The 24,849-nt window shown below is 44.5% G+C and overlaps 1 long non-coding RNA gene across 1 annotated transcript; it reads right to left on the minus strand.

Annotated features, from left to right (window-relative positions):
• Nucleotides 1-352: 352 nt before the first annotated feature.
• LOC123152131 (uncharacterized) lies at nucleotides 353-3,408 on the minus strand. Its single transcript, XR_006476039.1, has 5 exons — nucleotides 2,791-3,408; nucleotides 1,715-1,929; nucleotides 1,402-1,630; nucleotides 1,104-1,225; nucleotides 353-641 (listed from the first exon to the last, which is right to left on the minus strand). It is a non-coding gene; the product is annotated as an uncharacterized lncRNA (long non-coding RNA).
• Nucleotides 3,409-24,849: the final 21,441 nt, after the last annotated feature.

Below are 24,849 nucleotides of genomic sequence, written 5' to 3' on the forward strand. Positions count from 1 at the left end.
TCACTAAACTGAGGGGTGGTCATGGAGGCTGGTGATGGCCACCGTGGTCCTAAGGCAAGCACATCTGCCACCTTTAAGCACTTAGTCCTTAGCTCTCTGATGCGGTGGGGAGCAAGTTTACGCCAAAAATTTGAGCAAGCAAAGGCTGAACAAGGGCTAATCTTGAGCCAATTTAATTAAACATAATCATGCACAAACATGAACTGAAAGAACCTCAACTTTAGAGGATAAGCTTAGCTTCACTTGAAAATGAATCAACAATACACTAGTATGTGCAGATCCAGTCCAAGGGACTATTCATCACTCTCCAGGCATCACATTACACTGAGAGGACACTGAATAATCGATTAAGGACCGTTAAATGAAGGTTTCATAAAATTAAGTCATATAATATTTATACATCAGTTACTAGTAGAAGCGCGAATCAAAGTGCCAAATTTTTTACACACCAAGGTTCTGAAATAAATTCTAAAATATACATGAAATGGGGATTATAACACTATTCAACACCAGCGTCATAGGTAGCTAATATAGTACAACTTTCTTGCATGCTTGCTAGTTGCTAGTGTTAGTCATGGCCTGCTACGACGATGGCTTCCTTCCTCACTTGCAACTGCTAGCACACACTGTTCCACCTCGACCTGCGCAACAACAGAAGGTAAGAATGAGCTCGACGCAGAAACTCATGCAGCATAGGAACTAGATTCGCAATACCAAACTTGCTCCCTTCTTTAGATAATGAAATATTGACCTCTTTTTACTGAGCATGTATACATGATGTCTAAACAAACTATGCACAAACAGAATAACAAATGGTAATTAGTAGCAGCTTGATCCCTTAAATAATTAAAGACAAGCTAATGCTCAAGCCAAAACCGGCGATAAAACTAGTCCGATGCTCCAATCAGAAGCAAGGACTAACTTAATGAAATGTTAGCGTGCTCATATCATCTTATACTCCAGTATTATAATAGAATCAGCGAGATGGTTGTACTAAGTTCTGAATCACTTAAGCAATACATTTATGTCTGTACTCATTGATTTAGAGTGTATGCAGTCTCTAGGTAGATGATGAGTACGAATTCAGGGATCTATCATTATACCTGTATTAGAGTGTATGGCTTGCATGCTGATAGGACTTATGTTTCTTTGGGCGATGTCCATCCGCATCATTGCTCAGCGATCCTTTGAGTAGCATTTGCCGTTTATGTGCAGATCTTGTTACCTGCTTACACATAGACTTCGATAATCAAATTATGAGTCAACAAGATTTTTTTTTACTGAACATAAGTTATGCTTTCATTCTGCAGAAAAAATGCTTAAAGCATTCAGGATAAAAAGGTTAACAAGGCTAAAATACGAATGCCTTCCATGGAGAAGGATATATGTATTAGTTTTTACCCTTTTGGAAGGTACATGTTCACTCTCTTGAAGCTTCTTCCTTAAAATCTCCAGCTCTTCGTTCCTTTGAGCAAGTTGTTGGTGTGCCGCTGCAAGCTCCTTGCCACATGGCCAAGTTTTTCTTCCTCAAGCTCCTTCTTTGCTGCCACATGTTCATGTTTTGCTTCATCAAGTTCCTTCTTTACAGTTTCAAGTTGCTCCTCCTTTTTTGCCACCCGCTCCTTGATTACTGTGCTACCAAATGAGTCAGCATAATAAATCAGGGTCCTAATAAGTAATAAACTAATTAGTGCGCTACCTAAAGATCACAAACCTTGACAGTCATGCTGCAAATTCTCCTTGTCTTCTGTGACCATATTAATGACATCCTGGAAGTCCACTTTCTCATCCTTGAGCCTTTTGTTCGCCTCTACGAGTTTATCAACCGTGGCCTTGATTTCCAGGTAGTCGACACTGGCATCCCTATGATAACATATCTTTGAGTGAAGCTTGAGAAGCAATGCATCAACAATGTCATCCATATATAACCTGCAAGTTCAGTTGCTAACAGAATTTCACAAAGATAGAATAGGTCATTTCGAATGGACAATTAGCATAAGCAGTAGCAAGGCTTACTTGTGACCCTAGCCCAGTTGTTGAAACAGAGTAACGACACTCTGTTTTTGTACTAAAAGACAATAGTGTCTCCGATGAATGTAGTTTGGACTTTCAAAGATAGGAGCGGAATGGACATGAAGCATAACGACACTTATTTCATTTGGACCATCCACAATATTTCATGAATATTAATTGACAAAAATGGCAAACATATGTCCTAATAACAGATTTGGGGGATTCGGACTATGTGTTCTAATCTATTTTACACAATATTAATGGAAGTAGAGGAATCAATGTCATCTTGTGTTCACAAAATTATTATCTAAAAAATCGATATTCAGAAAAGTAGCCAAGGTATTAACAGTGATCCGAAAAATTGCAGGGCTACAAGCTAACATGTTGTGCCCTAAAAACAGAGCCTGCCCAAGCAAGTAATGCGACCCAACGGCAATCCATGTGAAGAAAAACAGGTGGACAAATACACACTGAAATCTAGCTGGAATAAGAAATGCCAGAAATCTAATGTTGTGTGTGTGTTTTTCCTTGAAAAAGGAGAAGGGGCATGAAATTCACCAACCGAGCAAAGGCTCAAACACAAACAAGAACACTTCCTTCAACCCTGTGAAAAAACAGAGGCCAGTCTATACCCTCTAGGAATAACTAACTGGTGAAAGAACTAATTATCTGGAAAACATACGAGAAACAGAGGCTGGGATGGTGCGATCATCGCCCTATCAACAGGAACAACCATAAACTAGGGCAGAATAACAATGGCACAGCGAGAAAGCTAACCTTTCACGATGCAGAAATTCACGAGACCAGAGCAGCAAGACAGGAAAATTAGATGAGGAACTAGAGCTTGGAGCTTTCTTGCACACAGGAGCAAGAGGAAGAGATGCACTCAGTCACTCACCAACCAAGGCTACCATATATTTTCCAGTACTAGCTCACCTCATCTCGTACTCAACATATCAAAGGTGTGATGGCTTCTTTTATTGAGTGAATAATGGTGTGAAGTATGAGAAAATGGCATGTTGGTTGGCTCTGCAAAGGAAATACTCATTTATTAGAAAAGATCCGCGTCTTTTTAAACCACGTTTTTATACAATACCAGATTAATTGTCCACCAGATTATTTTCCCATGGCATGCACACAAAAGAGCGAAAATTAGCAATGCACATCGTACTACAAACCAAGATCTCCTAGGCCTTGAACACTCTGGGCCTTGAACACGTGGTCCAGCTTCTTACTGCTTATTGTAACCTTAGGCCTTCTTCCTGGGGTGAGCCCAGCAGGCCGGTAACTACTATGTATCGCTCCTAGCAAGCAATACGACGACGCATCGCTTGCAATCACGCTTGAAACCGTTCAGTAAGCGCCCCTGCAAAGGGCCTGTCCCAGCATACTCACGCATGCACCACAGCCAGGAACTTGCATGTTTTTCTTTCTCACTTAAGATTTTTTTCTCCCTTTGTTTTTATTTTAATTTGAAAAAGTTAATGAATATAAAGATATTTTCACAAATATAAATATTTTATGTTAATTTAAAAATCTTTTCACAAGTTAAAAAAATGCCAACAAATTTAAAAAGTGTTCACGATTTTGAAAAACAATTCAAAAAAGTTTGTGAATCTGCAAAAAATGTTCATGAGTTCAAAAAAATGTTCTTGAATTTGAAAATGTTGATAGTTCAAAAAATGTTTAGGAATTGAAACTCTTCATTAATTGCAAAAACTTCACATATTTAAAATATTTTAATGAATTTGATAAACATATATTGAATTATAAAATGTCCATGAGTTTAGAAAATGTTCAAGAATTGTAAAAAAATGTTCTTTAAGTTGACAAAATTCTTCACACATCCACTAATTGTTTGAACTGGAAAAAATGCTTGTGAATTTGAAAAAAAATCACGAACTAAAAGAATGTTTGTGAATTTGACTAATCTTCACCAATTAAAAAGGAAAAAAGAGAAAAAGAAAGAGAAAACTGAAAAAAAAATCGGAACCTTCCCAAAACCAGGCAGAATGTTCCATAACCTTCCTAAAACGGGTTGAAATCTTGTCGCAACAAACCGCTGCCTCCCCCAAATCGGCAGCGCTGGTTGACGACCTGTATGATATGTATCTTTATAGGCGATACATAACAAAGGTGCAGCAGGTTGAGCATTGGACGGATTGAAATTGACAATCCTTTGTTGATTGGCCTGGCCAGACATGGTCCACCTAGTTGGATGCTCCTCAGGAGACCTGCGGGTGCGGCTCTATCTCACTTATAGTGAGGCAACCTTTCGACTCGTTGAAGTTGATCGAGAGTATGGGTCAGCCCAGTGGGCGGCCGAGGGAACAGTTGTCTGAAAGGGAGCGCTAGATGGGCCGGCCCAAGCGCACGCTTAGCCATAGCCTCATGTTTTTCAAATGTAGACAAAATGTTAATGAAGCATTTAGAAAATGTTATTCAAGCATTTTAAAAAATTAAATGTGTATACAAACAATGTTGACTATGTGTTAAAAAAATGTTAATCATGTATTTGAAAAATGTAAATCAAGAATTTAAAAAATGTTAAATGTGCATAGAAACAATGTTGAATATATGTTAAAAAAATCTATATATGAAAAATATTGATCAAGCATTTGAAAATGTTTAAAAGTGTGTATAGGAAAAATGTTGACAATGTATTCAAATAATGTTATTCTTGTATTTGAAAAATGTTAATCAAGCATTTGAAAAATGTTTAAAATGTGTATAGAAAAAATCTTGACCATGTATTCAAAAATTAATTAAATTTGTATTTGAAAAATGTTAATCAAGCATTTAAAAAAAGTATTTACCATGTATTCAAAAAATGTTAAATTTGTATTGGAAAGAATTTAGACATGTATTAGAAAAATATTCTTGAATATACAATAAACGTAGAACGAGATTCAAAAGAAATGAAGAAAATCCTGAAAAATGAAAACCAAAAAATAAATAGCATAAAAAAATGAAAAATAAATGTGAAGAAATAAATGCAAAAAGAATGGAAAAACTGCAGAAATCTATAAATAAACAAAGAATAGCAAAAAAAATTTGAAACCAAGAAAGAAATAAAAAACTGGAGATAAAAGCCGGAAAATGAGCAAGAAAAGAAAAACGGAAAAAACAATGAATGAAACAATGAAAACCAAAAGAAAAACAAAAACCCGAAGAAGAAATATGGACCAAACCAAAATACAAAAGAAAACATTTTAAAAATAGAAAACCAAATAAAAATGTAGCAAAAAGAAAGAACATGAAAACAAAATTAAAACAAGGAAACCAGGAAAAGCCAGTTGAAACTGGGCTAGTTTCGCCTCAAGTATTCCGCGACGTACTTGATCATCAGAAACCCGAAGCGAGCCCGGTGGCTAGCACCGCTCCCAACTATCCAGGAGACCAGGGATCTTTTATTTAAGCACTAGATCATAAAAGCGCGCGTTGCCGCGCCCATCTATCTTGAGGACATTTTTACAAAAGAATGATGGAAATATCTAAGATAACGTAGAAATTGTACTATTTGGAACCATCGCAATTTAGCTATATCTCTAACCAAAGTATTTATAAAGTACGAAGTAATATGCATCTAATTTAGGGTACATCAATAAGTTATACCGTAGTATGCCATGCCACATAACAGAGCTGGCTACAGGTTATTAGAATGAAGCCATCCAACTTAACATGACATACAACAGTACTTGTGTAATAAACTCTAAGGATGATCCTAAGTAACAAAGGAATAGTTAAACTGATTACAAGCATGCAGGTTGTCATCAGTTGGCGATGTCTGTCTGATACAAGCTGTAGCAGCAAGAATACCAAACACACATGTAGAAAGGCTTGAAAAAAAATGCTAATAGGCAAATTAAGGTTGCAGCATGTTTTGCAACATCAGTGACAGTGAGTATATAGAAATGAGCTGTAATAGCTTACATGGTGCTCAAAGCCCCAGCTTAGGAGAACAAATACAGAAAACTCGTGTTCTAAGGTCAACTAAATGAAACAAAGTGCATTCATTAGAACTTCAGCACGACCATTTATTAAATGGTCTACCTGTTAGACCAAACATCCTGAACCTATGGAATACATGTTCTGAAATATTGGGGTTCAATGTATTTCATACTTTGTGCAAAGAGGGAAAGGACTACCAAAAGAAAATGAACACCACACACCATACTTATGAGCATGTATTCAGTTCTCCAGATTGAGTTGAATTGATGAAATAATACCATGCTATCAGAAGTACTTGCAGCTACTAAGACAACACGTTATGGAAGAAAAAGTCATTCTATATATATAAATCCGCCATGTCCATAGGTAAGTTAGGCAACCGGTCATTTACCTCTTCTAGTGGTAGTGTATATGGACGAAAAAATAGGCGTTATCTTTGATCTGGATGCAACTCGATGTTGCGACTGGCCGCCTATCTGGGTGGCTACTGCACCATCTTCTCACCCTCCACGGTGTTCCTCAATCCTCGTCAATCAAGAAGGGCGTGGTTGGGGAGACAGCAGTTGCCACTGCCGCCACCTCCCGCACTCCTGCTAGCCCCAGTGGATAAACAAGAGAAGCGATGGGAGGTCAATGGCGCCACCATGGCCTTCCCCTGCCGCCCCTCTGCCTTCTCGATTGGAACAGATGAAGAGATGAGAGAAAAACATTGAACGGGCCTCACGTACACAGTCGTAGGCCCGATTAACGCGTTTTAACAATTAAGCCCAATTAACGTTAGAGTGCTCAGGTCACTCTGCAGAGCAGCGGCCTATTTACCGTGAGGAGCAGGCCTGGTTACGCTAGATAATAGACATATGAGTACGGTGGGACGATCAAAAAAGAATAAGAGATCTGGTGTGTTTGGTAACGTAATCGGACGGTTAAGAAGTCTAAATCGCTGTGAGGGCTCCTAGCTAGCTCTGTTTTACTGTTTAGTAATTTGCGAGTGGGCCATCCCCATTACTGTAGATGCTTCACGTGACAGATCCTTCGATCTCGCTTGCCACCTTTGGTTCCACCACATCAGCTTTCCCTCATTTGCTAAAAAAAAGACCCAGCTTTCCTCAAAGAAACTGAAGAATGTGATAACCAGCCGAAGTGGAGCTTGCATGTCGTCCATAGACATGCATACGCATGCAGACAGACACATGCCCCGCTACAATTAATCAAGCTGGTCGATGGCACCGGGAAGGGAATCAAATTTCAGGAAAATGAAGTGGATGTGGCAAACCGCAACATGCATGGATTCACCCATGCATGTGCCGGCTCCAGGAAAGTTGGTTATCCGCTTGCTTCCTCCTCATATAATTTCATTTCACTTTGCCATGCATGGATGATGGATCGGATCGGATCGCATCGCATCGGAGGCACTCAACTCACGTACTCAGCACAGCACTGCCCACCGGCCGGAAGGCACATGCATGCATGCACAAGTCGCCATTGATTTGATGGATCTCCACGCATCCGTCTCAACGTGGCGTTGCTCCTCCGGACAGAGACAGCCGGCGTGAACTACCCCATCATCCAATCCATATACGCTCATCGGCTCATGACCTCGCTGATTGGCATGTGATGATAGGCATACCCGAACGGGCAACTTGATCCATCACTTGCATGCTCGACCGATCCCTAATCAATCAGTGTAGATTGCTTGTACCTGGAGTTCGCAGTACGCGCGCACGTAACGACCGATCCATCCAGTGGCACATGCAGCTCATCAGCTCTATACCGCCATCATCCCTGACAGATCAAGGGTAATGAAAGAGACGAGACGGAAAAAGTAAGCTGGCCACATGCATGGCCCTCAATATGCTAGCTAGTGCCACATACATAGTTACAGTTTTACTAAGTCTCAATCGATACTATATTCCTTTGATCTTGCATTGAGATTCATACACAAATTTTCTTTTCAGTATTTTCTTTTTCTTATACTATATCACTTAACTGAGACTTGATTAAGTCTTTTTTAGAGTACGAGATCTAAGCATACCATAGCTTAATAGAAGGTAGAATAATAGTTACAATAATGCTACCACTCGGTGCGAACAAAGAGTGTAGCACGAACACCACACCTGTCTGGACCAAGGACAAACACCACGCCAAGCGAGTTACAATGCAAAAGAACCTATCCTAGAGAGATACACAGAACCGCGTCTCGACCGATGCCCGGAACCTCCGAGACCACCAACTGCCGCGGAACATCACTTGCCGACGCACCATCCACCCTGAGCGCCTAGAAGAAAGTGGCAAATAGATGGCAGGACTCGATCCGCTTCGGAAGCCATCGTCTTGGACACACCGACGACGGGCGTACATAGCGCCACGGAGGATTAAACGAGGACATCGGCGAATACTGGAGGAGAGCATCGAGGAGCCAGCGCGTCTCCAAACACAATGCTCTCAACAGAGGAGCGACGTCGAGGACGCCGCCATTGTGTTGATCCAAGAGCCGAATCAAGGCTTTCGCCCGGAGACATCCACCAATTCCAAGAGCGTGAGGGGATCGAAAGGCAAACACGCTGGCGATGCCTCCAAGGAGGAGAATGACATCCACGGGTGCCATCATCGTCGGCCCGGCAGAATCCGTGCAAGATTTTCATCTGCGCGTAGCCCCTCTCCACACCTCCATGGAATCAGAGGCACTGCCCAAGAAACCTCACACCGCCGTCAGCACAACACTTGCCGATGTTGCGGGGTAACCACGGCCACTCCACCAACTCCCAACCTGCACGAGGACCGTAGCCAACCAGCACCTCCGGCCAGGTTCGGGACGCCCGCGGCGGCTGTCGCCCACCAAGGGACAACCTTAACTTGATTAAGTCTCACTCGACTGATACCTAGCTACACCCAGTTAGTTAACATCGTCTGTCCAGTTGGTCCATAATAATTAGCCACCATGCTAATTATATAGTTAACATAATCCATACGTTACGTACATACGTACTTAGCATGCCCGATCCATCCAACACTCATGTTTAACCTCAGAAGCATGGATCGACCCTACCCAGGCATGCATCATCCATTCAATTTCTTTCCTCAATTATGCACCGTCTTCTCTTCTCTGTACACAAGTTGCATCATGCGCCGATATATAATTATTATGTATATATGCTCCCACGACATCTTCAACGATAATATCTCATAATTGCTCCGTCATACATTTTGATCTATTCTGAGGCTAGTCATAGTGGGAGTAACCTAGCTAGTAACATAGCACACTCTAAAAAAATTCTGCTTATGTGGCAAGTAGTTAATGAGAAGTGGTAACATAATATAATATAGCGCTTTCCAAGACAAGATGAATCTACAAGCTAATAAATGAAGTCATCTATAACATTACTACTATGTTACTTTGCACGAAGGTAGTAACTTAGACTAGTGTCATATGCATGACACTAGTATAAGTTACTTCCCACTATGACCAGCCTGATCCAACAAGCATGCCGGTGCATCGATCATATTAATTCAAGCCCACAATAGTAAGCATACCCCACGCCACATGTACTCCGAGTCAGCAACGTGCCACTTGGTGATCTCAATGGGCCAGCCAATCACATCACATCCATGTCTCTGCCAGCCTGACACTTCGCGACCCCATGAGCCACCCACGTGGCTTCGCTGATTACTCAATGCATGCACTGCTCATGGACCGGCGCTGGTTGACCCGGACGAAAGAGACAAGCCAACTTACCACCTGGAGGCTTGGAGCAAGACCAACGTGGCACCACCTGGCAAACCATTATTATATATATATATATATATATATATATATATATATATATATATATATATATATATATAAGTTTCTTCTCTTACATGTTCCATCTATGGTATTGGCTTTCGCTTCTCCCATATGTATGCACTCTTTTTCTATTAGATCCATCAGCATTATTGCACTAGTTAATTGCTGATTTGAATCTTGACAGTTTGATTCCGGTTGGTGGTCGTCGTCCATCAGGCAGATGGATAACCCGGAAGCAACCAACTCCGCGATCTCATGGGCCCCAAGCTATATCCATGATCTATTATTGCACATTTTTTTAAGTCTCTTTGTATTATCAGTCCATCCAAAATCGATGATGTGTAGCAATGTTCTCCATGTAAAAGAAACATGCATGTGATTTACGATCATGTCCAATAGCTACCTTCGTGTATGTGGCAGTACGCCAGTACCCTCATTTTTTCTCGAAGAAAATAGACAGGTGGTTCACGGTCACCTCTAATCAATAACCGTGTTGACAATTTCAACTTCTAGATTAATCGTTGTTGTGTTGGTGCTCCGTGTTATTGCTTCATTTATGGACTTCGTACGTGACATTATATTTTACTTTTGCACGCGCACGCACTTTCCGGACACACATTTTTCAATTTCTAATTGATGAAGTCGGCCGTGACCTCTTCAGGAGGCAATTTCCAAAAGCATTGGTCCACAATGCCCTCGACCTATTCACCCATGATTACTTCTTCTCCGTCCTTTAGGTTTGTCCCGAGCCATCACCTTGGACATCGATAAGATCTAGGGTTGTCCCGAGCCATCAACTCGGACATCGGCGGGATGGTGAGTTTGCGTCGGGTTGACAATGGTGGTGCATTGGGAGACTCTAGCTAGCTACGTCACTGTTGATGTAGAAATAGAAGAGCACAAACAGGCCCACATATGTCACCATCTTCAACCTCGATGTCTTCTCTACGGCACACCTTGCTCCTATCTCCGACCGTAGAAGGGGAAAAAAACAACTTTGAAGCTTCCGCAAGAACCACCGTCCCGAAAGGAGCCCACCACCACCGCAAACTTCTGAACCCGTAGGGGCATCGTGGGACAGCCCACCACCACCGCAACAAGCAAAAGATGTGGAAGAGCATGAACATACTCGAGGGACGATGAAGAAATAGCCTAAGAACACTAAATTGCTGAGCGCCTTTTTCACCGCCATCATCACCCGGAAACGGCAACGGACACCTACACAGAGGAACCAGTGGGCAGACAATCATTGACCTAGTGGAAAGCAACAAACAAATTTACCTGTTGGAGGAAGAGAGACACTAGTACATCCAAATCCGGTTGCTTCTCTTCGTTCTATTGGCTGTACTTTGTCTCGTCTACTGCGGCTACATTATTTTCGTTTGGAGCTATCAGCATTATTGTACTAGTAGTAGTTAATTGTGCTTTGAATCTTTGACAGTTAGATTGATTCCGGCTGGTGGTTGTCATACATAAGCGAGATGGATATAAGTGGATAACATGACCTGGAAGCAACCGGTACACACAAGATTGTGGCCCTGAAATTGCATCCATTATTGTTTTTTAAGCTCCTTGTACATGAGTCCAGAACTCCCAGGCCCATGATGCAGCAATGTTTTTCGTGTAAAAGAAGCATGCATGTGCTGCACGACCATGTCCAATAATTGTCTTGACAACTTGGGTTTCCAAATTAATTTTAGTTATAGTTTTTCTTCCTTTTTCTGAAATAACCCATCATCCATTATATTAATTAAGATAAAGTTATACAGTCGCTTATTACAAAACACGGAGTATGTCACACAGGATGGAACAGACCTACCCAAAGCTCATCACCTCTAGTATTTGTAAAGAAATTAGCAATCTCATGGGCAACACTATTGCATCTTAACCATGACCAAGGAAACTTGTTGTAGGAGCTGGATATCCCCAACGCCCCTTACTTTAAATCGACAAGGGCTGACCTCTAGTAATCTTTTGAAGCCACATTGAAAGACACCCAAAGATTATCTAGGAACATGATACATTGTCAAAATGGACGCCTTGCCATCCCCAAATATAGCATTAGAAGATAACACCCACTAATTATCCGTGTCTGCGGACTGGTCCTCTCTGTCCACAGACGGATGCGGGAGGAAATTTGGGCGTCGCCGTTGGAGATGCCCTAAGAGCATCAACAACAGGACTTGGCAAATCCGACCCCTCAAACGCCCGCGGACACGACCGGGCGCGTCCGCGGACAATAATCGGCCACGCCTCAAATATTTTATTCTATAGCGAGACACTTCAAATTAGAAACCTCAAATCCATATTATTACATGTAACGTAAACAAATCTTTAAGCGAAGCTCGTCCGACTCCGCCGTGCCCATGTCCGGCGGCCGGCTGTGCTTCCCGTAGTGTTGGTCCGGTCGCTGGCAAGGTAGAGTAGGGCATGTGATACGAGTTGGCTCAAGGGACTCAAGGCACCGCCGCCACCCATGCCCTACTCTTTCTCATCGGAGCTCAGAACCCAAATGGTGTCGGTGGACATCAGATCGACGATGGATCCATCCTGGGACGATCTGGCGACATCCACCATGACACGATTGCGGCACCCGGATTGGTGCACCAAACGGGGCGCCAGAGAATGTGACTCCGCCTCGCCGATGTGCACCTCCGCGAGGGCTGCCGCCACCTTGCGCGTCTGCTGCCTCGCACGATGGGCACGCCACCCCATGTTTGCGTCAGACGACGCCCATGGTGCGTCCATGGCCTCGGTGCGCCAACAGAGTGGTTGCACGCCCCCCACCAAGTTCAAATGCCAAATGGACCGCACCACCTGTGGTGAGGTAGCGACGACACACCTAGCGCCGGATCCATGCGTTATTTGGGCGTACATAATGGATTCTCGACAGAAGGAGTGCGAGTGCTGCCTCGCACGGGCCTCCTCCTGGGAGTGGCGGAGGGCAAGCCGGATGGCCATCTCCGACGTGGCGGACGCACCCAGGCTGTTGGGTTCCGTAGTAATTTCAAAAAAATTCCTACGCACACGCAAGATCATGGTGATGCATAGCAACGAGAGGGGAGAGTATGATCTACGTACCCTTGTAGATCGACAACGGAAGCATTTGGTTGATGTAGTCGTACGTCTTCACGGCCCGACCGATCAAGCACCGAAACTACGGCACCTCCGAGTTCTAGCACACGTTCAGCTCGATGACGATCCCCGGACTCCGATCCAGCAAAGTGTCGGGGAAGAGTTCCGTCAGCAGGACGGCGTGGTGACGATCTTGATGTACTACTGCAGCAGGGCTTCGTCTAAGCACCGCTACAATATTATCGAGGACTATGGTGGAAGGGGGTACCGCACACGGCTAAGAATATGATCACGTGGATCAACTTGTGTTGTTCTGGGGTGCCCCTGCCTCCGTATATAAAGGCTCAAGGGGGGGGGGGGTGCGGCCGGCCTAGGAGAGGCGCGCCAGGAGGAGTCCTACTCCCTCTGGGAGTAGGATTCCCCCCCCCCCAATCCTAGTTGGAATAGGATTCGCGGAGGGGGGAAAAGAGAGAGGGGGCCCGACCCCCTCTCCTTATCCTATTCGGACCAAGGGAGGGGAGGGGCGCGCGGCCCATCTAGGGCTGCCCCTTCTCTTTTCCACTAAGGCCCACTTAGGCCCATATAGCTCCCGGGGGGTTCTGGTAACCTCCCGGTACTTCGATAAAATCCCGATTTCACCCGGAACACTTCCGATATCCAAACATAGGCTTCCAATATATCAATCTTTATGTCTCGACCATTTCGAGACTCCTCGTCATGTCCGTGATCACATCCGGGACTCCGAACAACCTTCGGTATATCAAAATGTATAAACTCATAATATAACTGTCATCGTAACCTTAAGCGTGCGGACCCTACGGGTTCGAGAACAATGTAGACATGACCGAGACACGTCTTCGGTCAATAACCAATAGCGGAACCTGGATGCTCATATTGGCTCCTACATATTCTACGAAGATCTTTTATCGGTCAGACCGCATAACAACATACGTTGTTCCCTTTGTCATCGGTATGTTACTTCCCCGAGATTCGATCGTCGGTATCCCATACCTAGTTCAATCTCGTTACCGGCAAGTCTCTTTACTCGTTCTGTAATACATCATCCCACAACTAACTCATTAGTTGCAATGCTTGCAAGGCTTAAGTGATGTGCATTACCGAGAGGGCCCAGAGATACCTCTCCGACAATCGGAGTGACAAATCCTAATCTCGAAATACGCTAACCCAACATGTACCTTTGGAGACACCTGTAGAGCTCCTTTATAATCACCCAGTTACGTTGTGACGTTTGGTAGCACACAAAGTGTTCCTCTGGCAAACGGGAGTTGCATAATCTCATAGTCATAGGAACATGTATAAGTCATGAAGAAAGCAATAGCAACATACTAAACGATCGGGTGCTAAGCTAATGGAATGGGTCATGTCAATCAGATCATTCAACTAATGATGTGATCCTGTTAATCAAATGACAACTCTTTGTCTATGGTTAGGAAACATAACCATCTTTGATTGACAAGCTAGTCTAGTAGAGGCATACTAGTGACACTCTGTTTGTCTATGTATTCACACATGTATTATGTTTCCGGTTAATACAATTCTAGCATGAATAATAAACTTTTTTCATGATATAAGGAAATAAATAATAACTTTATTATTGCCTCTAGGGCATATTTCCTTCAGTCTCCCACTTGCACTAGAGTCAATAATCTAGATTACACAGTAATGATTCTAACACCCATGGAGCCTTGGTGCTAATCATGTTTTGCTCGTGGAAGAGGCTTAGTCAACGGGTCTGCAACATTCAGATCCGTACGTATCTTGCAAATCTCTATGTCTCCCACCTGGACTAGATCCCGGATGGAATTGAAGCGTCTCTTGATGTGCTTGGTTCTCTTGTGAAATCTGGATTCCTTCGCCAAGGCAATTGCACCAGTATTGTCACAAAAGATTTTCATTGGACCCGATGCACTAGGTACGACACCTAGATCGGATATGAACTCCTTCATCCAGACTCCTTCATTTCCTGCTTCCGAAGCAGCTATGTATTCCGCTTCACACGTAGATCCCGCCACGACGCTTTGTTTAGAACTGCACCAACTGATAGCTCCATCGTTTAATGTAAACACGTATCCGGTTTGCGATTTAGAATCGTCCGGATCAGTGTCAAAGCTTGCATCAACGTAACCGTTTACGATGAGCTCTTTGTCACCTCCATATACGAGAAACATATCCTTAGTCCTTTTCAGGTACTTCAGGATGTTCTTGACCGCTGTCCAGTGATCCACTCCTGGATTACTTTGGTACCTCCCTGCTAGACTTATAGCAAGGCACACATCAGGTCTGGTACACAGCATTGCATACATGATAGAGCCTATGGCTGAAGCATAGGGAACATCTTTCATCTTCTCTCTATCTTCTGCAGTGGTCGGGCATTGAGTCCGACTCAACTTCACACCTTGTAATATAGGCAAGAACCCTTTCTTTGCTTGATCCATTTTGAACTTCTTCAAAATCTTGTCAAGGTATGTGCTTTGTGAAAGTCCAATTAAACGTCTTGATCTATCTCTATAGATCTTTATGCCTAATATGTAAGCAGCTTCACCTAGGTCTTTCATTGAAAAACTTTTATTCAAGTATCCCTTTATGCTATCCAGAAATTCTATATCATTTCCGATCAGTAATATGTCATCCACATATAATATTAGAAATGCTACAGAGCTCCCACTCACTTTCTTGTAAATACAGGCTTCTCCAAAAGTCTGTATAAAACCAAATGCTTTGATCACACTATCAAAGCGTTTATTCCAACTCCGAGAGGCTTGCACCAGTCCATAAATGGATCGCTGGAGCTTGCACACTTTGTTAGCTCCCTTTGGATCGACAAAACCCTCCGGTTGCATCATATACAACTCTTCTTCCAGAAATCCATTCAGGAATGCAGTTTTGACATCCATCTGCCAAATTTCATAATCATAAAATGCGGCAATTGCTAACATGATTCGGACAGACTTAAGCATCGCTACGGGTGAGAAGGTCTCATCGTAGTCAATCCCTTGAACTTGCCGAAACCCTTTTGCGACAAGTCGAGCTTTGTAGACAGTAATATTACCGTCGGCGTCAGTCTTCTTCTTGAAGATCCATTTATTCTCAATTGCTTGCCGATCATTGGGCAAGTCAACCAAAGTCCACACTTTGTTCTCATACATGGATCCCATCTCAGATTTCATGGCTTCAAGCCATTTTGCGGAATCTGGGCTCACCATCGCTTCTTCATAGTTCGTAGGTTCATCATGATCTAGTAGCATGACTTTCAGAACAGGATTACCGTACCACTCTGGTGCGGATCTTACTCTGGTTGATCTACGAGGTTCAGTAGTATCTTGTTCTGAAGTTTCATGATCATTATCATTAGCTTCCTCACTAATTGGTGTAGGTGTCACAGAAACAGTTTTCTGTGATGCACTACTTTCCAATAAGGGAGCAGGCACAGTTACCTCGTCAAGTTCTACTTTCCTCCCACTCACTTCTTTCGAGAGAAACTCCTTCTCTAGAAAGTTTCCGAACTTAGCAACAAAAGTCTTGCCTTCGGATCTGTGATAGAAGGTGTATCCAATAGTCTCCTTTGGATATCCTATGAAGACACATTTCTCCGATTTGGGTTCGAGCTTATCAGGTTGAAGCTTTTTCACATAAGCATCGCAGCCCCAAACTTTCAGAAACGAAAACTTTGGTTTCTTGCCAAACCATAGTTCATAAGGCGTCGTCTCAACGGATTTTGATGGTGCCCTATTTAACGTGAATGCGGCCGTCTCCAAAGCATAACCCCAAAACGATAGCGGTAAATCAGTAAGAGACATCATAGATCGCACCATATCTAGTAAAGTACGATTACGACGTTCGGACACACCATTACGCTGTGGTGTTCCGGGTGGCGTGAGTTGCGAAACTATTCCGCATTGTTTCAAATGTACACCAAACTCGTAACTCAAATATTCTCCTCCACGATCAGATCGTAGAAACTTTATTTTCTTGTTACGATGATTTTCAACTTCACTCTGAAATTCTTTGAACTTTTCAAATGTCTCAGACTTATGTTTCATTAAGTAGATATACCCATATCTGCTTAAGTCATCTGTGAAGGTGAGAAAATAACGATATCCACCACGAGCCTCAATATTCATCGGACCACATACATCTGTATGTATGATTTCCAACAAATCTGTTGCTCTCTCCATAGTACCGGAGAACGGTGTTTTAGTCATCTTGCCCATGAGGCACGGTTCGCAAGTACCAAGTGATTCATAATCAAGTGGTTCCAAAAGTCCATCAGTATGGAGTTTCTTCATGCGCTTAACACCGATATGACCTAAACGGCAGTGCCACAAATAAGTTGCACTATCATTATCAACTCTACATCTTTTGGTTTCAACATTATGAATATGTGTGTTACTACTATCGAGATTCAATAAGAATAGACCACTCTTCAAGGGTGCATGACCATAAAAGATATTACTCATATAAATAGAACAACCATTATTCTCTGATTTAAATGAATAACCGTCTCACATCAAACAAGATCCAGATATAATGTTCATGCTTAACGCTGGCACCAAATAACAATTATTTAGGTCTAATATTAATCCCGAAGGTAGATGTAGAGGTAGCGTGCCGACTGCGATCACATCGACTTTGGAACCGTTTCCCACGCGCATCGTCACCTCGTCCTTAGCCAATCTTCGCTTAATCCGTAGTCCCTGTTTCGAGTTGCAAATATTAGCAACAGAACCAGTATCAAATACCCAGGTGCTACTGCAAGCATTAGTAAGGTACACATCAATAACATGTATATCACATATACCTTTGTTCACCTTGCCATCCTTCTTATCCGCCAAATACTTGGGGCAGTTCCGCTTCCAGTGACCAGTCTGCTTGCAGTAGAAGCACTCAGTTTCAGGCTTAGGTCCAGACTTGGGTTTCTTCTCTTGAGCAGCAACTTGCTTGCTGTTCTTCTTGAAGTTCCCCTTCTTCTTCCCTTTGCCCTTTTTCTTGAAACTAGTGGTCTTGTTGACAATCAACACTTGATGCTCCTTTTTGATTTCTACCTGCGCAGCTTTCAGCATTGCGAAGAGCTCGGGAATAGTCTTATTCATCCCTTGCATATTATAGTTCATCACGAAGCTCTTGTAGCTTGGTGGCAGTGATTGGAGAATTCTGTCAATGACGCAATCATCTGGAAGATTAACTCCCATTTGAATCAAGTGATTATTATACCCAGACATTTTGAGTATATGTTCACTGCCATAACTGTTCTCCTCCATCTTGCAGCTATAGAACTTATTGGAGACTTCATATCTCTCAATCCGGGCATTTGCTTGAAATATTAACTTCAACTCCTGGAACATCTCATATGTTCCATGATGTTCAAAACGTCGTTGAAGTCCCGGTTCTAAGCCGTAAAGCATGGCACACTGAACTATCGAGTAGTCATCAGCTTTGCTCTGCCAGACGTTCACAACATCTGGTGTTGCTCTAGCAGCAGGCCTGGCACCCAGCGGTGCTTCCAGGACGTAATTCTTCTGTGCAGCAATGAGGATAATCCTCAAGTTACGGACCCAGTCCGTGTAATTGTTACCATCATCTTTCAACTTTGCTTTCTCAAGGAACGCATTAAAATTCAACGGAACAACAACACGGGCCATTTATCTACAATCATACATAAACAACAAAGATACTCTTAGGTACTAAGTTCATGATAAATTTAGGTTCAATTAATCATATTACTTAAAGAACTCCCACTTAGATAGATATCCCTCTAATCCTCTAAGTGATTACGTAATCCAAATCAACTAAACCATGTCCGATCATCACGTGAGATGGAGTAGTTTCATTGGTGAACATCACTATGTTGATCATATCTACTATATGATTCACGCTCGACCTTTCGGTCTCCGTGTTCCGAGGCCATATCTGTATATGCTTGGCTCGTCAAGTATACCTGAGTATTCCACGTGTGCAACTGTTTTGCGCCCGTTGTATTTGAACGTAGAGCCTATCACACCCGATCATCACGTGGTGTCTCAGCACGAAGAACTTTCGCAACGGTGCATACTCAGGGAGAACACTTCTTGATAATTTAGTGAGAGATCATCTTATAATGCTACCGTCAATCAAAGCAAGATAAGATGCATAAAAGATAAACATCACATGCAATCAATATAAGTGATATGATATGGCCATCATCATCTTGTGCTTGTGATCTCCATCTCCGAAGCACCGTCATGATCACCATCGTCACCGGCGCGACACCTTGATCTCCATCGTAGCATCGTCGTCGTCTCGCCAATCTTATGCTTCCACGACTATCGCTACCGCTTAGTGATAAAGTAAAGCATTACAGTGCGATTGCATTGCATACAATAAAGCGACAACCATATGGCTCCTGCCGGTTGCCGATAACTCGGTTACAAAACATGATCATCTCATACAATAAAATTTAGCATCATGTCTTGACCATATCACATCACAACATGCCCTGCAAAAACAAGTTAGACGTCCTCTACTTTGTTGTTGCATGTTTTACGTGGCTGCTACGGGCTTAAGCAAGAACCAATCTTACCTACGCATCAAAAACCACAACGATAGTTTGTCAAGTTGGTGCTGTTTTAACCTTCGCAAGGACCGGGCGTAGCCACACTCAGTTCAACTAAAGTTGGAGAAACTGTCACCCGCAAGCCACCTATGTGCAAAGCACGTCGGGAGAACCGGTCTCGCGTAATCATACGCGTAATGTCGGTCCGGGCCGCTTCGTCCAACAATACCGCTGAACCAAAGTATGACATTCTGGTAAGCAGTATGACTTATATCGCCCACAACTCACTTGTGTTCTACTCGTGCATATAACATCAACATATAAAACCTAGGCTCGGATGCCACTGTTGGGTTCCGTAGTAATTTCAAAAAATTTCCTACGCACACGCAAGATCATGGTGATACATAGCAACGAGAGGGGAGAGTATGATCTACGTACCCTTGTAGATCGACAACGGAAGCGTTTGGTTGATGTAGTCGTATGTCTTCACGGCCCGACCGATCAAGCACCGAAACTACGGCACCTCCGAGCTCTAGCACACGTTCAGCTCGATGACGATCCCCGGACTCCGATCCAGCAAAGTGTCGGGGAAGAGTTCCGTCAGCACGACGGCGTGGTGATGATCTTGATGTACTACTGCAGCAGGGCTTCGCCTAAGCACCGCTACAATATTATCGAGGACTATGGTGGAAGGGGGCACCGCACACGGCTAAGAATATGATCACGTGGATCAACTTGTGTTGTTCTGGGGTGCCCCTGCCTCCGTATATAAAGGCTCAAGGGGGGGTGCGTCCGGCCTAGGAGAGGCGCGCCAGGAGGAGTCCTACTCCCTCTAGGAGTAGGATTCCCCCCCCCCCCAATCCTAGTTGGAATAGGATTCGCAGAGGGAGGAAAAGAGAGAGGGGGGCCGGCCCCCTCTCCTTATCCTATTCGGACCAAGGGAGGGGAGGGGCGCGCGGCCCATCTAGGGCTGCCCCTTCTCTTTTCCACTAAGGCCTACTTAGGCCCATATAGCTCCCGGGGGGTTCCGGTAACCTCCCGGTACTCCGGTAAAATCCTGATTTCACCCGGAACACTTCCGATATCCAAACATAGGCTTCCAATATATCAATCTTTATGTCTCGACCATTTCGAGACTCCTCGTCATGTCCATGATCACATCCGGGACTCCGAACAACCTTCGGTATATCAAAATTATAAACTCATAATATAACTGTCATCGTAACCTTAAGCGTGCGGACCCTACGGGTTCGAGAACAATGTAGACATGACCGAGACACGTCTCCGGTCAATAACCAATAGCGGAACCTGGATGCTCATATTGGCTCCTACATATTCTACGAAGATCTTTTATCGGTCAGACTGCATAACAACATACGTTGTTCCCTTTGTCATCGGTATGTTACTTCCCCGAGATTCGATCGTCGGTATCCCATACCTAGTTCAATCTCGTTACCGGCAAGTCTCTTTACTCGTTCTGTAATACATCATCCCGCAAATAACTCATTAGTTGCAATGCTTGCAAGGCTTAAGTGATGTGCATTACCGAGAGGGCCCAGAGATACCTCTCCGACAATCGGAGTGACAAATCCTAATCTCGAAATACGCCAACCCAACATGTACCTTTGGAGACACCTGTAGAGCTCCTTTACAATCACCCAGTTACGTTGTGACGTTTGGTAGCACACAAAGTGTTCCTCTGGCAAACGGGAGTTGCATAATCTCATAGTCATAGGAACATGTATAAGTCATGAAGAAAGCAATAGCAACATACTAAACGATCGGGTGCTAAGCTAATGGAATGGGTCATGTCAATCAGATCATTCAACTAATGATGTGATCCTGTTAATCAAATGACAACTCTTTGTCTATGGTTAGGAAACATAACCATCTTTGATTGACAAGCTAGTCTAGTAGAGGCATACTAGTGACACTCTGTTTATCTATGTATTCACACATGTATTATGTTTCCGGTTAATACAATTCTAGCATGAATAATAAACTTTTAACATGATATAAGGAAATAAATAATAACTTTATTATTGCCTCTAGGGCATATTTCCTTCACAGGCGTGCCCGGGCGCCGCCATATCTGGGTTGTATATGACGGATGCTGGTCAACCTGGGCTTTTGAGGCCCATTTGAGGCACCTGCCTGGGTCGAAATTTCATGACTATGCAGTGACCAGGTCATCCGCCCGGGCGTTTGAGGTGGGTTTGGGGTGCCTGGCTATAATGCTCTAAGGGCATGTACAGTGGTTAATAAGACAGGCTTATCTTAAGAGCATCTCTAGCAGTATCCGCAAACTGGGCCATCCGCTAAAATAACCGCTGGTTTGGCCCAGTTTGCGGGATGTATCCTGTATCACCGGCTCGAGCAAATCCGCCAAATCGGTCTGTCCTGGAATTTTGTTTTGTGGAATCACTCTTCCGTGAGCCCATTTCCTCCATATGTGCGGGAATCCACCCGATTTTGCCGAATCCCCTTTCGGTTGGCGCATAGCACTTCTGTCGGCTTCCGTTTCCCACCTTCCGCCCTGATGCCGCTGCCCATCCGTCCTGCGACCTCGCTGTCCGGCCTTCCCGCGCTGGAATCAGCCGGATAGACACACCGTCGCCCCCGGATGCGCCATATCATCCTCCGACGCTGCTGGTCCATTCGCCCGGGCCTCCCACGGCTCCAACTCCTCCTGCTGCCTCTCCAATCCCTCCCGCCCCCGCCACCCTCAAGAGGAAGCGGCAAGGCAACCATCTCGTCCAAACCGGCGCACCCACGCGGCATCACCGAGCGTCGCCCCCGCTCCGGCTCCACGCCCCCAAGAGGAGGAAGACCGCCTTGACCGGCCCCGCCGGTGCGCGGGCGAAGCCTCCGAGGAAGAAGGTGATCACGTCAAGGGGTCATGCTCCTCCTCTGCCTCCGGCCGACCCCCAGCATCCACATTGATGGCCAAGCCGCTGACCATGCCTACAAGGTGTTCGATGAAACAGTTGGGAGGTAAAAAAATCTTTTGCTTGCTTTGCACAGGTCATCTCCATTTTCGGTCTTTCGGAACATTTGCTTGAGCTATGGCCGTCGTTTTTTGTAGCCAAAACGTGCCCTACACATATACAGAGATGTTGGCCAAGAGCACGGTGAATTTGAGTGCCCCTCTTGGTGATTTCGATGCATCATACGTTGAGGTTGACACGGAGGTGCACGATGAGAATAAAGATGATGATGATGTGCAAGAGATCCTGGAGGCCGACTATGATGCTAGGTTGGGAAGGACCAGCAACTACACCGAGACAGAGGATGTGTGCTTAGTTAAAGCATGGGAAAGCATCTCTCTTGACTCCATCACCAGCAAGGATCAAACGTATGGAAACTATTGGCAAAGGATCGAAGATAAATTTCATCAAATGATGTCATTCCCATCCGGCCGGAACTTGAAGGGCCTTCAAGGCCATTGGGACACCATCAACAAAGCTTTCTCCCGTGGGCCTGGATGCTTGGAGCAAGTGCGGAATGCACCACCAAGTGGCTCCACTATTGATGATTATGTGAGCATTTCTTCATCTTCAAGTTCCTAACCGTGTCCATAGGAATATTATAAGCTTATACTTGTCTCAATGTTTGTTTGTAGGATCGCATCGCCAATGTGTACTACAACCAAATCCCGGCCTCCAATGGCCGGTCATTCAATCTTCAACATTGTTGGAAATGGTCCATGATAAGGAGAAGTAGAGGGTGAGGGACAAGGAATCCCCTTCAAAGAGAGACATGAAAGTGGACTTTGAGGATGATGATGATTGTGATGATGCACCAAGAGAAGGAAGAAACAAGGGCAAGCCGGATGGAACCAAGAAGGAGAAAGCAAGAGTCGAGAGGACTTCTGAGGCAATCACTTTGAGGGACCAAATTGGTGAGATGACGAAGATAAAGGAGGCTATGCTAGCCAAGCATTGAGATGCAAAAGTTGACATGGCTGAGAAGAAAGAGAAGCACAAAGAGGAGAAATGGAAAAGGAGGTGTGCTTTCGAGGAGCGCAAGGTCTTCCTAGAGGAGCAAAAGAGGAAGGACGAGAGGACCGCTGGGGAGGGACGGTTCATGATGATGAATCCGGAGGGCATGGATGCAATGGTAAGAGAATTTTTTGAAATAAAAAGAATGGAGATCATGCTCCGGAGGAAGACGGAGCTCCAAAATCTTATGGCCGGTGGTGGTGTTGTTGGGGAACGTAGTAATTTCAAAAAATTTCCTACGCTCACGCAAGATCATGGTGATGCATAGCAACGAGAGGGGAGAGTGTTGTCTACGTACCCTCGTAGACCGAAGCGGAAGCGTTGACGCAACGTAGAGGAAGTAGTCGTACGTCTTCCCGATCCGACCGATCCAAGCACCGTTACTCCGGCACCTCCGAGTTCTTGGCACACGTTCAGCTCGATGACGATCCCCGGGCTCTGATCCAGCAAAGCGTTAGGGAGGAGTTCCGTCAGCATGACGGCGTGGTGACGATCTTGATGTTCTACCGTCGCAGGGCTTCGCCTAAGCGCTGCAACAATATGACCGAGGTGGAATATGGTGGAGGGGGGCACCGCACACGGCTAAGGAACGATCACGTGGATCAACTTGTGTTGTTCTGGGGTGCCCCTGCCTCCGTATATAAAGGCTCAAGGGGGGGGGGGGTGCGGCTGGCCTAGGAGAGGCGCGCCAGGAGGAGTCCTACTCCCTCTAGGAGTAGGATTCCCCCCCCCCCAATCCTAGTTGGAATAGGATTCGCGGAGGGGGGAAAAGAGAGAGGGGGGCCGGCCCCCTCTCCTTGTCCTATTCGGACCAAGGGAGGGGAGGGGCGCGCGGCCCATCTAGGGCTGCTCCTTCTCTTTTCCACTAAGGCCCACTTAGGCCCATATAGCTCCCGGGGGGTTCCGGTAACCTCCCGGTACTCCAGTAAAATCCCGATTTTACCCGGAACACTTCCGATATCCAAACATAGGCTTCCAATATATCAATCTTTATGTCTCGACCATTTCGAGACTCCTCGTCATGTCCGTGATCACATCCGGGACTCCGAACAACCTTCGGTATATCAAAATGTATAAACTCATAATATAACTGTCATCGTAACCTTAAGCGTGCGGACCCTACGGGTTCGAGAACAATGTAGACATGACCGAGACGCGTCTCCGGTCAATAACCAATAGCGGGACCTGGATGCCCATATTGGCTCCTACATATTCTACGAAGATCTTTATCGGTCAGACTGCATAACAACATACGTTGTTCCCTTTGTCATCGGTATGTTACTTGCCCGAGATTCGATCGTCGGTATCCAATACCTAGTTCAATCTCGTTACCGGCAAGTCTCTTTACTCGTTCCGTAATACATCATCTCGCAACTAACTCATTAGTTGCATTGCTTGCAAGGCTTAAGTGATGTGCATTACCGAGAGGGCCCAGAGATACCTCTCCGACGATCGGAGTGACAAATCCTAATCTC

This window comes from Triticum aestivum, chromosome 7A (assembly GCF_018294505.1).
Source record: "Triticum aestivum cultivar Chinese Spring chromosome 7A, IWGSC CS RefSeq v2.1, whole genome shotgun sequence".
NCBI lineage: Eukaryota > Viridiplantae > Streptophyta > Magnoliopsida > Poales > Poaceae > Triticum > Triticum aestivum.